This window comes from Ambystoma mexicanum, chromosome 4p (genome assembly GCF_040938575.1).
Source record: "Ambystoma mexicanum isolate Mex_15411 chromosome 4p, UKY_AmexF1_1, whole genome shotgun sequence".
Classification (NCBI taxonomy): Eukaryota; Metazoa; Chordata; class Amphibia; order Caudata; family Ambystomatidae; genus Ambystoma; species Ambystoma mexicanum.
Genome location: NC_090927.1, coordinates 215954761 through 215976431, shown reverse-complemented (window position 1 = coordinate 215976431; position 21671 = coordinate 215954761).

The following is a 21671-nucleotide window of genomic DNA, read 5'->3' as shown; positions in this document are numbered from 1 at the left end:
CCCTGCCCTAAGCCTGAAAGCATTGCATTACAATACCTTTCCTTTGCTCCAAGGGAGCAGGTCCCTCCGATACCTCTGCTGCCGTGATGGCGGCACGCGTGCTAGGACCACTGCTGCTCTCCCTTGGGCCTTCCCTGTCTGGTGCCGCTTGGTGGGTGCATATACTTTTTTCCTCCTTTTGGCCACTGGCTCTTCTTCCCACACCAAAATCAACTCATCCAACACCTGCTCCTCTGTTGACGCTGGAAAAAGGAGTGGGTATTGCGATCCACTCCTTGCTGACCCAACAGAGCCCCCATGAAGCTCTGCCACCATTCTCTGCAGCCAGTTGGGGCTGTGCTTCGGTGCAACTGACCTTGCCATCTGTATAAACTGATCAAGATCCATTTTGGCTTTTCCTGTGGGCAGGGCTGCCTCTGCCCTCCCTGCATTCATCTTTCTTTTCCTTCTGAATTCCCAACAGCCGCCGCTCACCAATCACACCAATTAGTGATGTGCCCTTGCCCCCATTGAGCTCCCAATGTGATCGATGCTCAGATTTAGCTCCCTGGGGGTTTGCAATTATTTTAGAAAGTGTTTGTCTCTTCACTTTCAAAAGCGCTGCTGTGCTTGACCCTCGTGGGTGCTGCCGTCTGCAAATGACGTGCGGCTTCGCTCCCCGCTGCCAGAATCTTTTCCTCACTGCATATCTGGGGAATGCTGGCGTGCTGCAGACTAAGCATCGGCATGCTTGTTTCTCCTTGTCGCCTCGTTCAGTGGCACTGCTTCCTCAGGCGTGCTGCTTACCTCTGTGCGGCCTCCTCAGAAGCGCTGATGTTGGGGGGTGCTCTACCCCAAACACTAGTTTGGCTGGAGATTCTTCGCATGCGGGTCCATAAATGCCTGGCACCGCTTCCGTTCAGCTTGCTGCTTCACAAGTGTTGCTGCGCTTGTACCAGCTGGGTGCTGGCGTCTCCACACAGCGAGCGACTCGGCTCCCCACCATCCAGACTTTTTCTCATTGCAACGCTGGTGACCCTTGCAATACTCTGCGTCCTGTTTCCCAGTGTAACCGGCAGATGAGTTGTGCTCTGCTTCACCCCCGGCCTCGCCTGCACAAAAGCTGGATAACGAATGCAGGATGAAGGGCGACGTGACAAATAACGCTGCCCTGCTGGATACTCCTGGGCAGTCACGAGCGAAACAACATTGAGAGAGTCCTCCTGAGGCAGAATGCCTTTTGAATGCCCCTGGGAGCGCCGGCCCCCTATTGCCTGCCCCCCCTACCTTCCAGCTATCCCCTCTTTCCTTTTCCCAGGCCTGCAGCCCTTTTTTCGGCTTCCGCCCCTTCTTTTTGTAAGACACAAAATTATAAACCTATGAATATAGAATAAGATCATCAGAGACACAGAGATAGACAGTAAACGAAAAACAGGTTTATTGTGCATGTGTTGGCTCATGTTCAACACATTCCAAGGGAATTAGTGAAGTGAGCTCAATTACAACAGAGGAGTCTTCCTTTCATACACAGTGGCGCACTGACGCTGCCAGCCGCCTATACATTTTACATCTGGTTACAGAAGTCGTCATTGCATTTCAGAGAAACATAATGACTTCTGGTTACGTACATACATTTCTCATGGGCATATACTGTCATGTACAGATATTCTGGGAAAACATATTTGTCAGTAGTTTGTGTCCAAGCACAGCATTATAAGTTCATAAAATCACATGCAGTTCCTGAACCAAAAAGACATTCTCAGTTATACTATCTTTGATTTAGTAACCAAAGGTCTGTGCTGAGAATAGCTGGGAGTCTGCCAAAAGACACGCTCTTCTAATAACATCTCTTTGCTTGTGTTCAGCTGCGTTCAGCAGTTATCATGAATACATTTCCCTGCGCACTCAGCAAAGCCTGATTCATAATGGACAAAGCCGCATTATAAAATGGAGTTTATCTGAATGAAATATGTAGTAGTTTAGGCTAACCAGAATATATGCAGTTTCCCATTTTGTGTCCCCCATGGGCAGCGGCAGGTTGAAATTGTTCTTCCTTGGAGGATAGCTCCACCTCCCTCTTCATCTCCACCATGACTTCAGCATACTTACACCATCGTTCCTGTACTATCTGATGTCACTTGTCCATCTGAATGTATTCAGCCATTTTTATTCTTATTACTGCATAGTTAGTTTTGCTGTTGATTAAAGGTTTAATTAATTCTACATGCACATTTTAGTTTTAATTTATGGAAATCCATGGCACGTAATGGCATCCACTTAAACAAACTTAAACATACCCTTAACAAACACTACCGTCAGGGGCGTTGCCGAGCAGGGGAGGCATGAGGTCACTCTCCCTGTGAGTTACGGACATGGATGGGGACTAATGGCTCTTTATCCCCTTGAAGCCTAAGCGAGACAATAACATCTGGATGCGGGGGCTTGTAGGATCACCAAGGACTGATGTAGAGGGTGTTCCCCCTCATAATTAAACAGACTAAGCTGTGGGGAAGTGCTGTGCAAGATGATTCCTGGATTGGGGTGAAAATCGTGTTGCAGCAGTCGCGGTGTTGGATGTCCCTCTAACACCCATGCAGCGCTTTGAGGCAGTGAGCGAACAAAGTAAGGTGGGGGATGGAGGAGTGAGGGCCCAACCATGCATCTGATGGCAGTTCCGGCCCTGCACCCGAGTGGGCGGTGAGGTAGTTTGACGTGGAAGGGCAGCACGTAGCAGCCTGCATCGTTGCTGCATTGGAGGTGGCAGGGAACACCACAAAGTACCTTACGGTGCCAACACCACTTGCGGGAACCATCAGTGTGCTTACAGTGAGTTCTGGGGTGGGGGACTGGAAACGTGGTGGTGATCTGGTAGGGGGGCTTGCGAAACAGGGCAAGTCACCCCCCTACCCCCAAGCTGGAACTGCTGAAGCACAGGCCCCTGTTATGAGGCTATAAACAAGTGGTGCTCCTGTTGCCATCCTGCCCCCGATCTCCATCTTAGCCACTGACCCTATTTGGAGTCCCTAGTACTATAGAAGAGGACTGTGAGCCATCCACCTACGCTTAATCCCGGTTACAAGGCTAACACTAAACTCATGCTAAAACTAGACACCCAGCATTGTTAAAATTGAACGTATAAGTTAACAGCTCCTCAAAAGCCATGGCATCAACTTAACACAAGTAACTTCAAACCTTAGATATTAAAGAATGACTCACTGCAACAACTCAGAATGAGACCACCGCCTCAGCAACTACCTCTGCTTCCCATAACAGTGCCAGAGCCACTAAAGCTGACATCTCCTCACATTTGAAAACCTTAAAAAGGACATACAACTCGAGCTCAGGCAAGATATATCCGATTGAAAAGCAGAATGTCAACGGGTAGTAGGCAATCTCAATAAGCAAGTCGTGGCACTTCTAAGATGCATTGGGGTGATGGAATCAAACATTAATGGAGGTCTTCAGCAATCCAGTTTGTATCGAGAGACAGCTCCTAGAGGTGGAGGAACAGCAGGTCCTGATACTCACCAACATTGAGGATTTAGAGAACAGATTGAGGTGGAATAATATCAGACTCAGAGTGGTCCTGACTGCGATCACCAACATGAGCTGGGGAGTTATGCTCAAGAACTGTTCAGTGATATCCTTGGTCTTCCAGCAGAGGCAGACGTGATCTTAGATTGCATGCACTGTGTCTTCTCAACTTATCAAAGGAAGAACGGCTTTCACGCAGATATGCCAACAAGGGTGCATTTCTTTCACATAAAGGAAAATGATATGAGGATAGCTAAGGACACTGAATCATATACCGTCTGATGAGCAAAGATAAGTCTATTTCAAGATCTGGTTGAGATGGCCATCAGTAAAGGAGAGCTATTATTCAAACATGAAGGTGAGATGCACCAGCTTAATTCGCTGGAGGAAGCATCCTCACTTCTGGGAGTGACCTTCCCAACCATGGTGAATCAGGCCCCTCTGCTGAGTACGAGCACAGGCCAACAGGAACAGAGAAGAAGTGACAACGTCAACGGAATGCAATGATAGATCGCCAAGAAGAGGACCTGGACTAAGGGTCACATAACCTTAGCTGCTTGATAAACCTGGTTCTGACAGAGTATGGGACACACAATTTTCGAGAGGTTAATGTTAGCATTAATGTGTTATAATATCTATCAATCTATGACCAGTGGAATATGCTTCCTGGCGGGGGTGATTGTAAGATATGTTGAAAGTAAGTTAACTTTGTTGTTTGTTGAGGGCGGAGAGACATTCAACACAAGACCCATAACGTAGGTTTTCATGGTGATGGGATATGCAGCCCTGAATAGACCCTATGTTCATTGGCGGGTACACGACTTTTACAGCCAATTAATAATTTATGACTGTGCCACTTAAAATAGTTTCACTTAATGTGTAGGAGCTTAATTCCCCTTTGAAAACAAAGGATGCAGATATTATTCTACTCCAAGAAATACACTTGAAGAATGAAGGCTAGTTGAGATTGCATTCTTGGAAATTTCCAAAACAATTCTTCTTATCAAAAGTAAAAAAAAAAGAGGAGTAGCTATTTTAATTAGCATTAAGCTGCGGTTTAAGATGAGACAGCTCCTTAGGGACACAGAAGGGTGACATGTGGGTCTTAATGATGAGGTTGTATTCAGAAGAATTTCTATTTTCTCAATGTATGCCCGTTATGAGCACCAGTCCAATTTTTGAAATCAACTCTTCCCAACATTAGCACAATTCTCAGATGAGGAGCTGCTTGCGGGGGGCGACTTTAACACAGTGATGGATCCATCTAAGAATTGCTCCACTATTTCATCCCTCACCAGTGCCTCCTCCTCAACCTCCCTCACTCAAGGAGTCTTTGACTTGGTGCTGTAGTTGTTTGGCAGATCGCAATTATGCATTTTATTCCCATGTCCCCCATAGTCACTCAAGCATTGACATGTTCTCCTTCCCCCATGCCACACTTAATTCAGTCCAAGGGGTGACAATATGGAACAATATTAATTCGAACCATACCTTGACTAATCTGATGATCTCATTGGCTCATGACCCGGTCCCAACCCCATTTAGATGGTGCCTCAATGACATGTTCCTGTAGGACCATTTCCTAGTCTACAGATTAAAGAGCACATCTCTCAATCCTTTCAAATAAATGATAATGGGAAGCAGGGGAGTTGCTAGGTCTGGAAAAGACCCGGGGCTACGCTGATGTCGGAACTGTTGGGGATGGGGGCTAGCTAGTCTTTTGGCTGTAGCTCCTGAGATTCTATCCAGGGCTACAACTAAAAGATCAGGGGCTATAGCCCCCCTAGCCCCTCCTAGCAACGCCCCTGATGGGAAGATCCCACAGGAGACAGTATGGGAAGCCTGCAAGTCAGTGGTTAGGGGCGAATTAATCAAACTATTTGCGTTGCAGCTCAAATTTAAACAATCTCAACTGGAAAGCCTAGAATCCCAGATTACAGTAATGGAAAGGGAACACAAGCAAAGGGGATTCCATATGGTCTATCGTTGATTGAGAGAGGCTTGAGAAGCCATGAAACATGACTCTCAGAGGTTGCTACCAAGTCACTGCTGTGCATTGACCAGTTTCATTATACCAACAGCAACAACACAAATAGGATCTTAGCATATAACCTCTGCCAGCCTGGCACACAAAATTATATTTACAGGCTTAAAGATCCAGGCAGGGCCCTAAGGTCAGATGAGCCTGTGAAATTAAAACGCCTTTCTGAATATTTATGCCACATAGTTCACAGTCGAAAATTTAGACTTGGTGTGACAGCAGGAATACCTCAGACACGCCCAACTGCGTACCTTAGCAGAAGCGGATAGATAGGCTCTTGATTTCCCGGGTTGAGGAGGAAGAGGTTTTGCAAGCTATTAAGACACTTCCAACAGGCAAATGTCCTCTAAACTTGTCGACCCTCTCACAAAACATTTTTACCATTGTCTGAAGACAGGCTCGGTCACAGCCTCGATGTCGGACTCAACACTCTTTTGCTTAAATCGGACAAGGATCCAAAAGACTGTTCAACATTCAGGCCAATAGAGGTTCTTAATTCTGATGCCAGAATGCATTCTAAGATATTGGCGAACCACCTATCCCCACTCTTACCCAAATTAATAGGCACAGGCCAGTTATAAGCTTCATCTTAAATAGGCAGACCCACGATAATATCTGTAGGATTCTTACTAGAGTCCATTACTGTGACATAACAAAAACTCCCTTGGCCCTGCTTGTTCTAGACGCAATGAACGCTTTTCATAGCATTGACTAGGGGTACTTGACAACAAATCTTGTGCACATTCAAGTTTGGGCCTAATTTAATCAATTATGTCCTTACAAATTTTGCTCACCCCCCCCCACTCATTACAGCCAAATGAATAGAAGATATTCAGATTCCCTCCCACTCTATTGTTGCACACACATCAAGGTTGCCCTTGTTGTCATTATTCTTTGCCCTGGCCTAACCACCCATAAAACTGACATGTCATTCCTTACACAGCAATTCCATTTCGCACAGCGAGTAGAGAGCTCGCTTTGACATCTTTGCAGAGCCTGCTGATGCAGGTTCGAATCCCGGCAGGGCCAAACTCAGCCTTTCGTCCTTCAGAGGTCGATAAATGAGCACCACACACCGTGGGTAATAATAAGCAGCGCTCAGATGCCTGAGGGTTCGTAGTGCTCTATAAATGCTAAATTACTATTATTATTATTATTATTATTATTATTATTATTATTATTATTATTATTATTGTTATTATTATTATTATCATTATTATTTAAGCAATAGAACCCGAGCGTCGGGGGCATTTCCGTCTCAGGTAATGCCCCGGGGCCCATAGGTAAGGACCCGAGCGAAGAGCTCCCTTTGACATCTGTGCAGAGTCTGCCGATGCAGGTTCGAAACCCGGCAGGGCCAAACTCAGCCTTTCGTCCTTCAGAGGTCGATAAATGAGCACCACACACCGTGGGTAATAATAAGCAGCGCTCAGATGCCTGAGGGTTCGTAGTGCTCTATAAATGCTAAATTACTATTATTATTATTAAATGGCAACTGGACAAACGTAAATATCTGGGCATATTTATCACGCCATCTCAGGATGCATTACATCAATATAAATTGGCCGAACTCTGGACATTTCTTTGCTGACCTGGAGAGATGGAAGAGAACTGAACTCTGGTGGAAGATGCAGAGCTATGAAGGTGGACTTGCTGACATGCCTGCTTTACGCTTCTCAAGCATTGCCTAGCAAAATAACACTGGGAGCAATTACCAAAATTGCAAGTGAAAACGCCTGGTGGCACTTTATCTAGCTCAGCAGTCCTCCCATAAGAACCACAGTGTTGCTAACATGATCTACATGGCAGGGGGGCATTGCCAGGCCGAATATTCCGTAGTACTTGATAGCAATGGAGAAATCAACAATATTGGACTGGGTCGACACCCAGCTCAATACAAAATGGAAGGAAATAGAGCAGCTTGATCTTGCCGTTCATCTACACCATTGACTATGGCTCTCCCCCAAAGATTGCCCCACAAAATGATCTATGTGCATCTCCCCCTAGGCCAACTTTTTTTTATTTGGATACGGTTGACAAAACAATCACTCTATCCTCCTCTCCTTCCTCTTTAGCTCTAGTTTCTGTGAATCCCGGCTTCACCCAAGGGCTGGAGGGAATTGCCTTCAGCAAGTGGCGAGGGAGGGTCTCAGTACATTGGGTCAGATGTATGAAGAGGGAACCCCACTGACTTTTGAACATTGCAAGACAGTTTTTCTCTAGAGGAAACGAAAGGTTCTGTTGTACGCATTTACTGAATTGGGTATCTCAGCCACAGATTAGTAAACATGGGGAACGGAAAATAACGACTTTGGAAAAGTTGATATCCTTCAATATCAGTGAATAGCATTTCTAATATATATAAGGTCCTGAATGAGGGAATTATTAAAGAAATGCTTGTCTATATGAAACGATGGAAGGAGGAGCTGCGTTGCATGATCTCCCAAACCTCCTGTGAGCACATATGGCAGAGGGCATCCAAATTCTCGATTTGTATTACGATAATGGAGTACACGTTTAAAATAATATATCCATGGTATTTGTCTCCGGATAAAATCCATTAGATATCCCCAGAGGCTTCTCAGAATTACTGGAGGGGGTGTGTGGCGATCTGATCCATGGCGCATATATGGTAGCGTTGCCCCACTATCAAACCATTTTGGGCAGAGGTCATCAATACGATACAAAAAATAGCAGGCCTCCAACTACCACTATATCCCTTAGTAATTCTTCTGGGGAATGTAAACAAGCAATAAAATTCACTTTGGGGGCAACGCACAATAAATTAGCATAAACCAGCAGCTCACAGCTGCGCAATTGGAAATCAACAGTAGCCCCCCCACCACTACATTTGTGGTGGTCCATGCTTTGGCATGTATGTGCTATGGAGAAGATCATATCCACTCTTTATGACACACTAGCAAACCCGCCCCAAATGTCCCAGCAGGATTAGAGGGCTGGAATAAAAGCAAATGCTAAAGATGCTGGTGCAGTCTTAACTATGGTGCCCTGTGTCTCCCATTTAAATTGAGTAGCAAGTAAGCAGTAATTTCCTTTAGAAAAACTGAGTGCAAATTTGTTGCACTTAAATGCAAAATAGTTTTTTTGTAAAATTATGCACCACTTAATAGAATCCTTGGTTCATGCTGACATAGATTCACACAGGTCATAGTGTATTCCCGACACACTTTCGCGTAATGTGATGATAGGCAATATTTTGCGTGTTGGAGTGAGTCTAATCATAATTGATATGTTTGTGAAAAAACAAAAGTAGCACAGAGAATTCATCATATTCTTAGAAAATAATGCAAAGTGTTCAACCCTTGCAGTCCCTTCTGTTGGAATGCATAAACAGACCCAGACTTAATGTAACATGAGAAGGATGTTTTAACAATGTGCATTTTACTGGGGAAGATGTAATCTTCAGCACAAACCTTGTTGAGCTGACTAGAAATTGAACAGGAATAGATGGAAAGCAATTCACATACACACGTGTATTTAAAGCTGCAAACACAGGTGAAGTGGATGAGGTGGGAGAGCCCCAATCATAAAAGCAAGAGGTCTGGTTCAGGGGAAATCCCCACACCCAAGAAACAGAGAAGTGCATAACAGTGACAAAACCACTGCTTTATTAATGAGATCGCTGACAACAGGAATAGTACTGTTCATCTAAGGACTTCCAATGCTCTTAAATGGTAGTTCCTTATTTTCAGGCTTCTCCACAGGTTTTAAGGAACTGTCATGTCACAAATAAGAAGTGCATTTCTAAAATCTCAGATGAGATGGGTTTGGGTGAATAGTATGGCTAGATGTGTATTCTATATGGATGGATGATCTTATTTGTCAGGCCATATCGGGTACCTCCGCCTGGGACCACCTACAGAATGTTGGAAGTGAAATTATGTCATGCCAGTGTGTTGTGAGTGGCTGCTGCAACAGAGTGTGAGAGAGCATTAAAGGTCGGTCCGGATTGAACAATGTCGGCTTTCTCAGCCTTGGAAGGTTACCAGCACATAAGCACAATAGGAGGTGGTGCGAAGGGTCCCACGGTACCGCCTTGATCCAATAAGGTTACCACTCTCTGATGTCCCCGGCCTCAAGCAAGCACATTATAGCTTTCACTTTCATACTGTATTGTATCTTTTGTCCCAATGAAATGGATGGGAACGAAAGTCTCTGACTAGGCATTCTATGCCACTACAAGTCATGTGTGCAGGGACTGCTGTCAAGCTCTGCGGTCCACATAGATTAGTATACCTCCATCCCCAAGCACCAGTCAGGGAGGAGCACAAACTACTTGCTGACCGTTTATTGGGGCCACAGGTGGGAGAAACAGGAAACACCGGGTCCCAGGTGGCTGCAAAGAAAACACCAGATTAGCTGATTGGCTACAAGGTATTCACAACAAGCATCAACAGATAGACAGTAAATGCACCTACCCTTGGTATGACCGATGAATGCTGTATACCTAACTGTTTCCTCCTGAGGGTCTGGTGGGTGGTACAGAGGAAAGGACGGGACCAATGGTGTCTGGGTGTAAGGGGTTGAGTCTTGACAGAAGGTAACAATGGTTCCAAAAGGAGAAAGAAGACGCAGTCCTTGAAAACAGTTCCAAAGTTCTGAGCAGTTCAGGTAAGAAGTTTACCATACGCCAAGTCCAAGGGGTAATCCAAAAAGCAGTCCAAAGATTCAGTCCAAAAATCCAGGCAAAAGGGTAAGCAGTCCTATTTTAATCCAAGCGTCAAAAACCAAGAACAATCCACAAGAGTAATGAGGTCCAAATTCCAAAGGGGTCGAAAACCATGAAATACGGAGCGCAGGAATAGCTAGATGCCGTTTAAACAGCTGAGCAGCAATGAATGAAAGGGCTAAACCCCTTTTCAGCCTGACACATGGAGACTGTGATTCCCGGAGATGTAGTATGGTTTGGCCGTGGATGCCCCTGAGGTTTTGTACACATTAGAAGACAGAAGGAGACAGTTTGGGTGTTAATACCGGGATGGGAAATATACTAGGGTGTTGACCATACAATGAATAGAAAGGTGAATAGCCGGTGGATGAGTGGGATGCATTATTGTAAGCGAATTCGGCTAAACGCAAGAGCTTATACCAGGATTGATGATTTTGTAAAGAAAGACATCAGAGGTACTGTTCCATGGTCTGGTTGACCCGTTCGGTCTGCCCGTCAGTCTCGAATTGGTAGGAGGATGAGAAGCGGGTGTTTATACCTAATAGTTTTGTAAGTGATTGCCAAAATCGGGAGGTGAACTGGGAACCCTGATCGGATATTAAGATGGTAGGTAATCCGAACAGACAAAAGGCGTGATAAAAGAACAGGTCAGGCAGGGCAGGAGCTGTAGGTATGCCAGTGCAGGGAACAAAATGGGCCATTTTTGTGAAGGAATCGACCACTACCCAAATAGTGTCAAACCCATTTGTTTTGGGTGAATCAGTGACGAAATGCATAGTGACAGTATGCCACAGCTTTAATGGGAGTGGTAATGGTTGTAATAGCCCCAGAGGACGACCCTTTCTGTTCTTGCTCTGGGCACACACAGAACAAGAAGCCACATACACCACTGTATCCCTGTTCATGGAGGGCCACCAACACCAACGTTGGAGCAAGGCCAGTGTGCATTTCTGCCCGGTATGACCGTTTATGAGTGCATCATGGGACCATTCTAATGCTATTGAACGTGTGTATGGTGTGGATAAGTATAATTTCCCCCGTATGTATGGTAGGCCTTCATGCATTTCTATCTCCCACTCTCGCATTTGTTCTGGATGTAAGACAGCCCATTGTCGTATTAGGGTCAATAAATCTGCTGAAGGTGTGCACAGACATATGACATGTTTTCTCTCTAACAGTGTCAACGGAAAAAAAACTGGTAGGGAAGTACCCCAAGGGATACGGGAAAGAGCGTCGGCTTTTCCATGTGCTACGCCAGGTTGGTGTTTGATTACAAAATCATAAACTGAGAAAAACAAATGCCAGCGGACTTTCTGGCTTTTAGTACACTTAAATGTGGCCAAATCCTGGAGGTTGCGGTGATCAGTGTAGACCGTGACCTGATGTTTTGCCCCAAGTAGATGGTGACGCCAAACCTGGAAGGCATCTTTGATTGAGAGGAGTTCTTTCTCCGTGACCATGTAATGAGTTTCAGCTGGTGTAAACTTTCGGGAATGAAAGGCGACTAGATGTAAGATGCCCGTGGATGGACATGATTGAGACAGAACAGCTCCTAAAGCATATGAGGAGGCATCGGCTTCAAGAATATATGGATGGTCCGGATTAGGATGCTGTAAAATAGGGACAGTGGTGAATGCTGTCTTAAGGGCTAAGAACGTGTTTTGTTGTGAGGGGGTCCAAACAAATGGGGTACGAGGACTTGTGATTAATGGGGCAGCCAGGGCCGAAAATGCCTGTAGAAATTAGCGAAGCCAAGGAAGGACTGCACTTCCTTGACGGTTTGTGGAAAAGGCCAGTTAGTGACTGCACGGACCTTGGTCGAGTTCATAGCCAGACCACCGGGGGTAATGTGGAAACCCAGGAAGTCTACTTCCTTGGCATGAAACATGCATTTTTCGGGTTTGGCGCAAAGAGAGTGAGTGCGCAGACGGCTCAAGACCTCTCATACATGAGTGACGTGTTCTTTTTGCGATTGAGAAAACATCAAAATATCATCCAAGTATACCACCATGTAAATATCAATGATATCATGAAAGATTTCATTCATAAACCTTTGAAAGGTTGCGGGTGCATTACAGAGCCCGAAGGGCATAACAGTATACTCGAAGAGACCGTATTTTGCACAAAAAGCCATATTAAAGCAACCTATATAAATGGGATTTTTCATTTCGAAACATTATTTGATTCAGTTTCGAGAGAGCTGCTCATGGCCAAATTAGATAATGCTGGTTGTCCCTCTTCAATCCGAACCCTAATACATCAATTGCCCACCAACACGACAGTTCCAATTCGTTTGACATTGGATGGCAAACTTTCATCCCTGATTCCAACTTTCCTAGGCTTAGAGCAAGGGTGTATTCTCGCCTCAGCCCTCTTCACCTTCTCCATTTTGGATCTCAAGATGAAGCTTGCCAGCGTGATTGCGGACTTGCCCAGGTTAGGAATTCACGCTGTCCCATGGATGCTTTACGCTGATGATTTGATTTTCTTATCAGAAACTCCCAAGGGTCTCCAAAACCTTTCATCTCTGGGCTCGGTGAATAGGCAACAGCTAATTATCTGTCAGTCAACTTAGCAAAAACCAACATCTTGCAATGTGGCGTTAGACACAATGATAAAGGCCGCTATACCTGCGCTCTGCGTGAAACGAGACTAGAAATAGTCCATGAATACCGTTATTTAGGGCTCAACACAAATGATAGCAACTCTGATTCTCATTATGTAAATGAGTTTAAGATTAAAATGACCACAGCAATTGCTCAAGCCCGTGCCATCCATAACAAATACGGAAAGTTCTCCTGTTCTCACCTTCTATAATCCGAAGGTGCTCCCAATAGTGTCCTATGGCGCAGAGACGAAGTTGTGGAGGCCTAGATGATTTGGGGAAAACATTGAGGGCTTGTTTTGGAAGCGTGTATTATCATTACCACGAAGTGAACCAATGCCTGTGCTTAGGCAGAACTGGGGCTTTTATCTTTGTTCAGTTTGGACAGTTGGAAGATGTGTTCATTATATGGAAAGTGCCTTTTATCAACCAAAACGGGGTCGTTGCTAAATGTCTTAGCCTTGCATTTACGATTGACTGATCATAAGTTCATTGTCACCTGGAAAAATGAAATCCTGAATACTTTATCCACGGCGGGCATTTCAACAGAACTTTTATTAGCAAATCCAACTCGTGCAAAGCAAGAATTATTGCAACAAGATTGGATTCATACACACGAACAATTTTGCAAATATATTGACTTTAAAGCAAATCCATTTTCACAGGATAGATTTCGCACAGCAGAAGCATACTTGATGAAATGTCCTTCCCTGGGCTACAGACACGCCTTCTTACGTTTTAGACTTAACCTATAGCGGACCAAAGAAGTCCTTGCAAAGTGGAAACGTATTCGGGAATGTGACAATGTGTGTAGGTTCTGCAAGGAAGAGAGCCAAACGGAATCCACAAAACCTCCAATTACCATTTGCCCCATGCTCATACCTAACCGAAAGCTCTAGCTGAAAAAAACACTTTGAAGACCTCAGAAGTTTGACACCGGAATTACTTGAACTATTCACTACTAACAGAACGTCTGTGCAAATTGCGACTGTAAAGTTTTTTTTAAATCACTTGATTTAGATGAAGAGCGTGAATAATTAATTGATTTTTATTATTATTGAAAGTGCTTTTTGCTTATTTTATTAAGGTTCACTATGTTTTTTCTACTTGCAATCTTTTATATTTTCTTTGTTAACTTTTACTGATAGCAAAGACAGCTTCATTATGTATAAATGCTGATTGTAGAATTTTATTTGTTGATAATTGTCATCATTTATATATTGAAAGGTTGTTTCATTTGTCTTTTCTGTATATATACAACCGTATCAGTTAAAAAAATAAATAAATACGAGCAAACATTGCCTTCTCCATAATTAATAAGTGTGGGCGAAATTACCACTGGTGAAACGAAATTAGTGAAATTCACCACCAATCCTGTTTCTCGGGCTGTGCGGTGATCCCTGTGCAACCACATGTTCTGGTGGTTTTCTTTTTGTGCGGAAATGAAGTTTTTTACTTGTAACTGTGGGTGGGGGGTTCTGGCTCACAAACACACAAAAACACAATTTCGTAAAACAAAAGGGGACGAAACCTCAGCAATGTCATTTTTCCCAAACGAAAATTGGGACAGACACAATTTTGTGCAGGAAAATGCCAAAAAATTGGCAATTCCACTCCGAAAGCGTAATGGGCACATTGCCCGGAATCTGCCAACGTTACAGCCGAACTAAATGGAGCCATTTCCTTCACCCCTTTCCATGGCAGGTCATTCGGATGACTTTACCGGGCTAGCTCTCCGGTGATGTGCCAGCCATCCACTGCCTCCCCCTGCTGCCACCATCGCGTTCAGGAATGGAAAGTGCCACTTCAAGGCCGTTCGCAAGCAGTTGGCACGCTATCAGCAGTTCTGTGGGGAATTTCTATGCTTTTACTGGCGTCTGCTATTTCTTGGCACCTGTCAGGACGTCACCCCCTTTCTTTGTGCCCGGTGTCTGGTATTCAAGCTTCTGTGTGGTCAATCAGTGTTGGCATTTCCCCGACAGTCCGGAAACTAGCGTTTACGTCACGATTTTATGTCCTGGAAGATATTTGGAAATTCCTTTCTTTGCCCAATACACCACTACCCACTTCCCTTTATTGTAAATTCGCGCGCTTGCAACAGGATTTCTCTGAATACAGGCCAGTAAGTGAAATGTTTTTTTTTGTTGTTGTTGCCTGTTTCGTAATCTATATGTACTTATTAATTTATTTATTTTAGTTTTTGGTAGGGCGCTACATGCCCGCAGGCCTCAGCGCAGCAAGAAAGAGAAGCCGCAAAACAGAAGAAAAAAAAAAGAGCATGGCCAGTAGAACAAAATTATTAGTCAGCTGTTTATAGTTAAGCTTGTGTAATGGGCTGCCACTCCATCACCCATCCATCCTTAATCTTGGCATTTTATATAAACATGTGATTGGAGCCTGTGTACAGCAGCAAGCCAACCCCATCTTATCTTAGTTGTGTGCATTTTATCGTGATCTGTTGTGAGCCCGCAGTAATGATGTGAGTCCGAATTCGTCTTACAGCCAACAGCCATGTCAAGTGTGCAACGTTGCCACGTCATGCTCCCGTGCACCTTTCTTTACTGGTGCTTGATATCTCCTGATTTTCTTTGCTATATTTCAAACTATCCCGGGAGGATAGCTCAGCGGCAACGTGCTCGCCTTGGAAGCAAGACGACACAAAGCAACACAGGTTCGATCGCCACGTCCGCGCTTAGAAACCTTTGGGTATTTTAGCGCTTTATAAAGACAAGAAAAGAGCGCGTAAGACAAAAAAAAAAAACAATTACGCAACCAAAAATCAAGCAATTTCTGTAACAGCGCGGGCTGTGCGAGCGCTTTAAAAATGCAAAATAAATAAAAGCAAGGACATGTTCAGGGTCAAAGGTCATCATTTGCATGCACTTTCTGCCACAATAGCTGTTCCCGTTTTGGATCAGTCTCACATCTGGCGTGTAGTGATGACCAGGTCCACCCCTGTACTTTGTATGTGTCCCATACTTGCACCTTCATTATAGTGTTATACAAAATGCCAGAGCCTGTTTATTATTTGTGGCTTAAAAGTCTGCAGATGTATTACATATACACAGCAATCAGACTAATTCCATTCTACTTCATGATTGTCAACACTGCAAAACACACTTTGGGTAAATTGTTATTCTTGAGCCGCGACCAGTTGACTAAATCGCAAATTCCTTGCTTCCCCCTTATTTCCAACCAACTCCAACTTTATTTGCTAGGCCAGAGCTCCCCCAACCAAAAGTGGCCTCGATCAGCTTGCTGGAGGATTGCCGTTCTGGACAGCGAAAGCTGAGTTCTCTTCCGTTCCTCAAGCCCCTTGGCTGCTGGGCCTCAGTGGGCGGTTGGGCACGGGAGGAGCAAAAACCTCTCCTGATTCATACCAAGGTCACTATATAGTCTTTAAAGTCCAACTGGTCACTTGCATACTGTCACGCCCATATTTCTCCCCCCCTGTTGTGACATATCATAATTCCATCAACATTGTGCTTATGTTCCAGAAGAAAAGATCCATGCCACCCTTTGACAGGTGCCCCCATCCCCTTCATAATATTCCGATGACTTCAAATTGATCAGGCCGTGCAATTCCGCGTGAATCCCATGCCCTTGCAAAAATTTGCCATCGCTCCGTTCAGTTTTCTTAGAGACTTTGCGATCGCCTGGTGCAACTCTGCCCCTCTCCATATTATCCGTGGTATAATTTCTGAGTACATAATTTCTGTGTCCACCAGACCGGCACCCAACTTTTGCAAGGTTCCCATTTTTATTCTGAGCAACATTCCCCTCCCAAAGTTTGTTACCTTGTTGCCTCCCAGGTGTACAATCAAGACCTCAGCTTTAGTGTACCTCTGTAATAGCCCCTCCACATGATATGATAGGTTTTTTATAATGCGCTTAATACCAAGAGGTTTCTAAATGTGGACCCGGGGATCAAACCTGTGTTGCTTTGTTTCATCTTGCTTCCAAGGCAAGCACGTTGCCCCTGAGCTATCCTCCCGAGACAAGACATGTTCTTCTAGCTGTGCGCATCTCATACCTGCAATTCCCCACCACTGAACCTTGAAGTGTTGTGTGGTTATTTCCTCCCTTTGTGTTGTCCACCTTGCTTTGGCCCTTGTCACAAACGAGTGGCTAACTACCCACACTAGTCTTTTGTCTTTTCCTGGTCCTGTATATTGGGGAAAGGGAGGCATAGGTGTAGGGGAGGCATGGTATCACAAGCAATGGGTACAATTTGTAAAACCTTTATTTAAATCCTTGGGATTGGAAAATCTCCTATTCTGCCCTATAACTAAAATGGGAGCAGTCTCGACCATTAAATAATAAATAACTCAGTCCTAGTGGAGACTGTCAAATCAAAATGGCCTATGCTAACAAAAACCTAATGCCTGCCCTATCTCTTGTACCAAAAGCATGAAAAGGAAAAATGTCTTACAAAAGGAAAAATCAGGGTTCAGATGATAATATGGTTGAGCCAGCTCTCCTCCCCACGTTAGTCCTCACTGAGTAAGGCGATCCTTGTAGGCAGGATGACACACTTTGGCTCGGCATTCAACACAATATACACAGTTCAAAAAGCTGTGGATCAAGGCCTGCATGGCCTTCCACACTCGAGACTCTTTCTCTTTCTTCCAAAATAATGTCTTATCCAAAACGTTCCCAAAAGATACCTCTCTGCCGGGCTCAGACCGTTCACCGCGCAGTTCTTTTAGATCTCACTCGGTCAGGCTCAGATCTCCTACGATAAAGTTCAACACAAGTTGCAAGGGGGCTCTCTTCCCCAAACTTATTTCACTTCAGGTCTCCCTCTGTTGGGCTCGGACCATTGACAATAACTTTCAACGCAAAGTTCACCGTATTACTTTTACTCTTTCATTCTCTTGGAATTAATCTTCTTCCTTTTTCTTTTACTGCTCATTTGCTTTCTCTCTTTACACAAAGTACCTTTCGCAGAGACTTTCAAGTGGGTTACTTCCTTTCATCGGACCACTCCGTTACTTAGTATCGCTAATTTCCCAGCTGTTCTTTACATCAAAGTCCATTCACAGGTCTGCCTTTCTTCGCGTCTCATCCACATGTGTGCAGCCTTCCCTTGTGATATGATGTTGCTACTTCATTCACTTTAACACACACCGGTCTCTCGGGTTGCTTGCCAACTCACTGGCTGTGTGCGCTTCTTTCTTGTTTGACCTTTTATGATTTTTCGAGTTAAGGTTAGTACCACAGGTTCGACCTCGCCTCCCCAACCCTGCCATTCACCCAGGAGGGTTGCTGGCATCCTTGAAACACAATGCAATCTTCACTTGTGGGATCTGGCCTTGTCCAAGCGTCTTTCGGGTCCTGTCAGAGGCACAACCTTCAATAGGGATGCCTTGGGGATTTCGGCCGGCTGCTCTTGTCCCTTGGTCTGTTGCTGTGCTCCAGAAGGTGTGCCTTTGTCCCGGAAGTTCTGCTTGTTCTCGTGTTCTGCCTTGCTTAGAGTGCGTCTTTGGTTTCTGCCTTTATTCGTGGGAGGAGAGCTAATTGTTATCAGGTGTATGCATTTAGGATGAAGTGCCTGACTTTGCCTGACCCGATTACCGGGATAAGGCCAGTACGATGTATGCAAGTCAGTATTGTTATTCTCAGTCATCTTCTTCCTCTGCACAGTGTTTGTGTAAAAAGGAGGGGGCTTGGGATCTCGGAGTATCCTAAAACATAGGATGGGTTTGATATACAAAATATGGGTGAATACCATGTCTCACCATTGGCTATCTCACCCCCACTCCCTGAAGGCCCCTCATCCGGGTGATTCTCCTGTACTGGTCCACCACCAGGGTCTGGATCCAAAGGCGATGGCCGTGCCCTGGCCACCTGAGAGAGAGATCCCAGGGGACTAGCGGGTGAGACACCCTCTGGTTTCTCATAGAGGGCAGGGCAATAAACTCTGTCCAATCACATATTGTCCAGCCTCACGTACCTCTTAAAACAGTTTGACTTCCAGCCTCCAATTCTCTTAATGGCTTCCGAGGGCATGCAAGCCCCCACTGCTGACATGGCGGCTCAGATCTTAAAGGAATGGGTGCCTAAGACCCCCTCTGTTACTCTTTTGTATTTCGGTGCCAAATCCATTACCCCCTTAAACTGACACCTGCTCAATGCTTATTGGTCCACATGTAATAATAGCGGACCTATTGCTGCTGCAGGGTCTCCTTGTTAAATATGCCATGAGGCGGCACACCAGGCAGCACAGGCTGTCCTTGATGAAGTGCAGCACTATTGCCCTCCCTTTTCACATCTGGTCAGTTTTTGATCTTCAAAGGTGTAGTTGTGCTGTGTCCACTGAAACTGTTACATCATCCATCTTCAGGGAACCTATTGCTCCACCTTCCTTGTTGCATGGTACCAGCTCACTGATCCTGAGGGCCCAGAAGAATGCCAAGGATAGGGCTGCTCCAAACATTGCTGCTTTGAAGCTGTCTCTGCAAATTCCCCTCAGCCCTTTGAGCATGCGCTGCAGTTTTATTATGTCTATGGGGCTATTTGCCTGACCAATCCCTTCATTGCCATCCTTACATAATGCTCTTTCATTGGATCGGTCCCTCTCCCCAATTTATAATGGAAGATATTACCAAATGGTATGCAGCCCAGGCTCTGGACGTGTGATTGCAACAAGCCCAACCAACAAATGATCGCACTGGCACCCTTCCCTGCTCCCCCAGTCCTTCCCTGGAATTAACAAACGTGTCCCAACAGTCTTTGCACTCTTCACCGTGTTTGGAGCGAGAGCTTTCTCGAGGAGGGTGGTCAAATCTTGCCAATTGCCTCCCAGAGCTGATCTCTGAATGGGGTCATCCTTTTGCTGGCATCTGGGCGCGTCTCTCTGAATTGTTTCAACTGTAAACGAGAGAGAGCGTCGGTCAATATGCTCTTAACCCCAGAGATGTGCCTGAGCCGCACCTCTGTGTTTAATCTGAGTAGGCTTTCTGTCAATTCCCTGAGTAAGTGCAGCACCCTAACACTGCTTGTGTGACCTTTGTTTATCATCTGAACGACCGCTAGGTTGTCCGACCACAACATCACCCTTTTGTTCCTGAGCTGGTCCTGCCATTAGTGAAAGGCTACTATATTGGTGAACAGTTCCAGCAGTGTGATGTCTACTGGGAAGCCCCCCATGCTAATTTTCCAGCCATGGCTGCGCTCACCACTCTATATCCAACATTGCCTCAAACCCGTGCTTTCCAGATGCATCAGTGAAGAGCTGGATGTTTTCGCTGTTTGACCACTGATCTCTCCACAGAAGTACACTGGTAAATTTGTCCAGGAATATGTCCCACATTTTGAAATCCTCCTTCATGACTCTGCCCAGTCATACGTGTTGTTCTGCATGTTGCAGCTCTGCTGTTTGATAGATATGCTTCTTGTGAATGCCCTCCTGGCTGGTATTTCCTTTCCTGCAAAATTCAGTTTTCCCGCTAAGGACTGTAGTTCCCTCAGCGCTGCTTTGTTCCTCCCTCGCAATATATCTATTGCTTTCTTTAGGTCTGCGACCTACTCCCCTGGTAGTCTTGTCTTGCCCTCGACCATATCTATTTCTATGCCCAGGAATATTAACCTTCTCAGGGTGCCTACCCTCTTCCCTTGTGCTAGCGGCACTCCCAGTTCCTTAGTCAATAGCACAAACTGTTCCATTAGCTCTCTGCACTCCTCTGTACCCTCTTGACCGATAAAGAGAAAGTAATCTAGATAGTGAACCACTCTTTTTCTTCTGCTTTAGTGCCCATTCCAAAAACGTTCTCCATTTCTTAAATAGTGCGCAATATAACAAATACCCCATTGGCAGGCATTTATCATAGTAGTACATCCCCTGAAATTTGAATCCCAGCAGATTGTAACTTTCCTGGCTTATGGGCAAGAGTCTGATGGCTAACTCGATATCAGCCTTTCCTAGAAGGGCCCCCTTCCCGGTGTCCCTGACCATGTCCACTGCATCGATAAATGACGTGTAGTTCATCCTACATAACTCTTCATCAAGGCCATCATTTACTGCCTCTCCAGCGGCGAATGACATTTGGTGGGTGAGGCCCTCGGAGGAGAAAACCCTGGAATGCCCCTCCCATAAGCTGTCCACTGCTTTCACCTCCCCGCTTCCCAATATTGGCTGCTGTCTGGCACTGGCTGTAGTCACTGCAGGTGTGGGACTTCCAACTGCGCTTATACACTCCTCTGTTGTCTAACTATAGAGTTGCTGCCCCCCAGGTTGTCCCTATTCTTGTCCGCCCCCAAAGACGTGTCCCCCTGTTGGCTAACTGGCACTGTGCTTTTCCGAAGTTTACCCCGTGATTAAAAGCATTGACATTGCCACGTATCAACTGACCATTAATACCCCTGCCCTAAGCCTGAAAGCATTGCATTACAATACCTTTCCTTTGCTCCAAGGGAGCAGGTCCCTCCGATACCTCTGCTGCCGTGATGGCGGCACGCGTGCTAGGACCACTGCTGCTCTCCCTTGGGCCTTCCCTGTCTGGTGCCGCTTGGTGGCTGCATATACTTTTTTCCTCCTTTTGGCCACTGGCTCTTCTTCCCACACCAAAATCAACTCATCCAACACCTGCTCCTCTGTTGACGCTGGAAAAAGGAGTGGGTATTGAGATCCACTCCTTGCTGACCCAACAGAGCCCCCATGAAGCTCTGCCACCATTCTCTGCAGCCAGTTGGGGCTGTGCTTCGGTGCAACTGACCTTGCCATCTGTATAAACTGATCAAGATCCATTTTGGCTTTTCCTGTGGGCAGGGCTGCCTCTGCCCTCCCTGCATTCATCTTTTTTTTCCTTCTGAATTCCCAA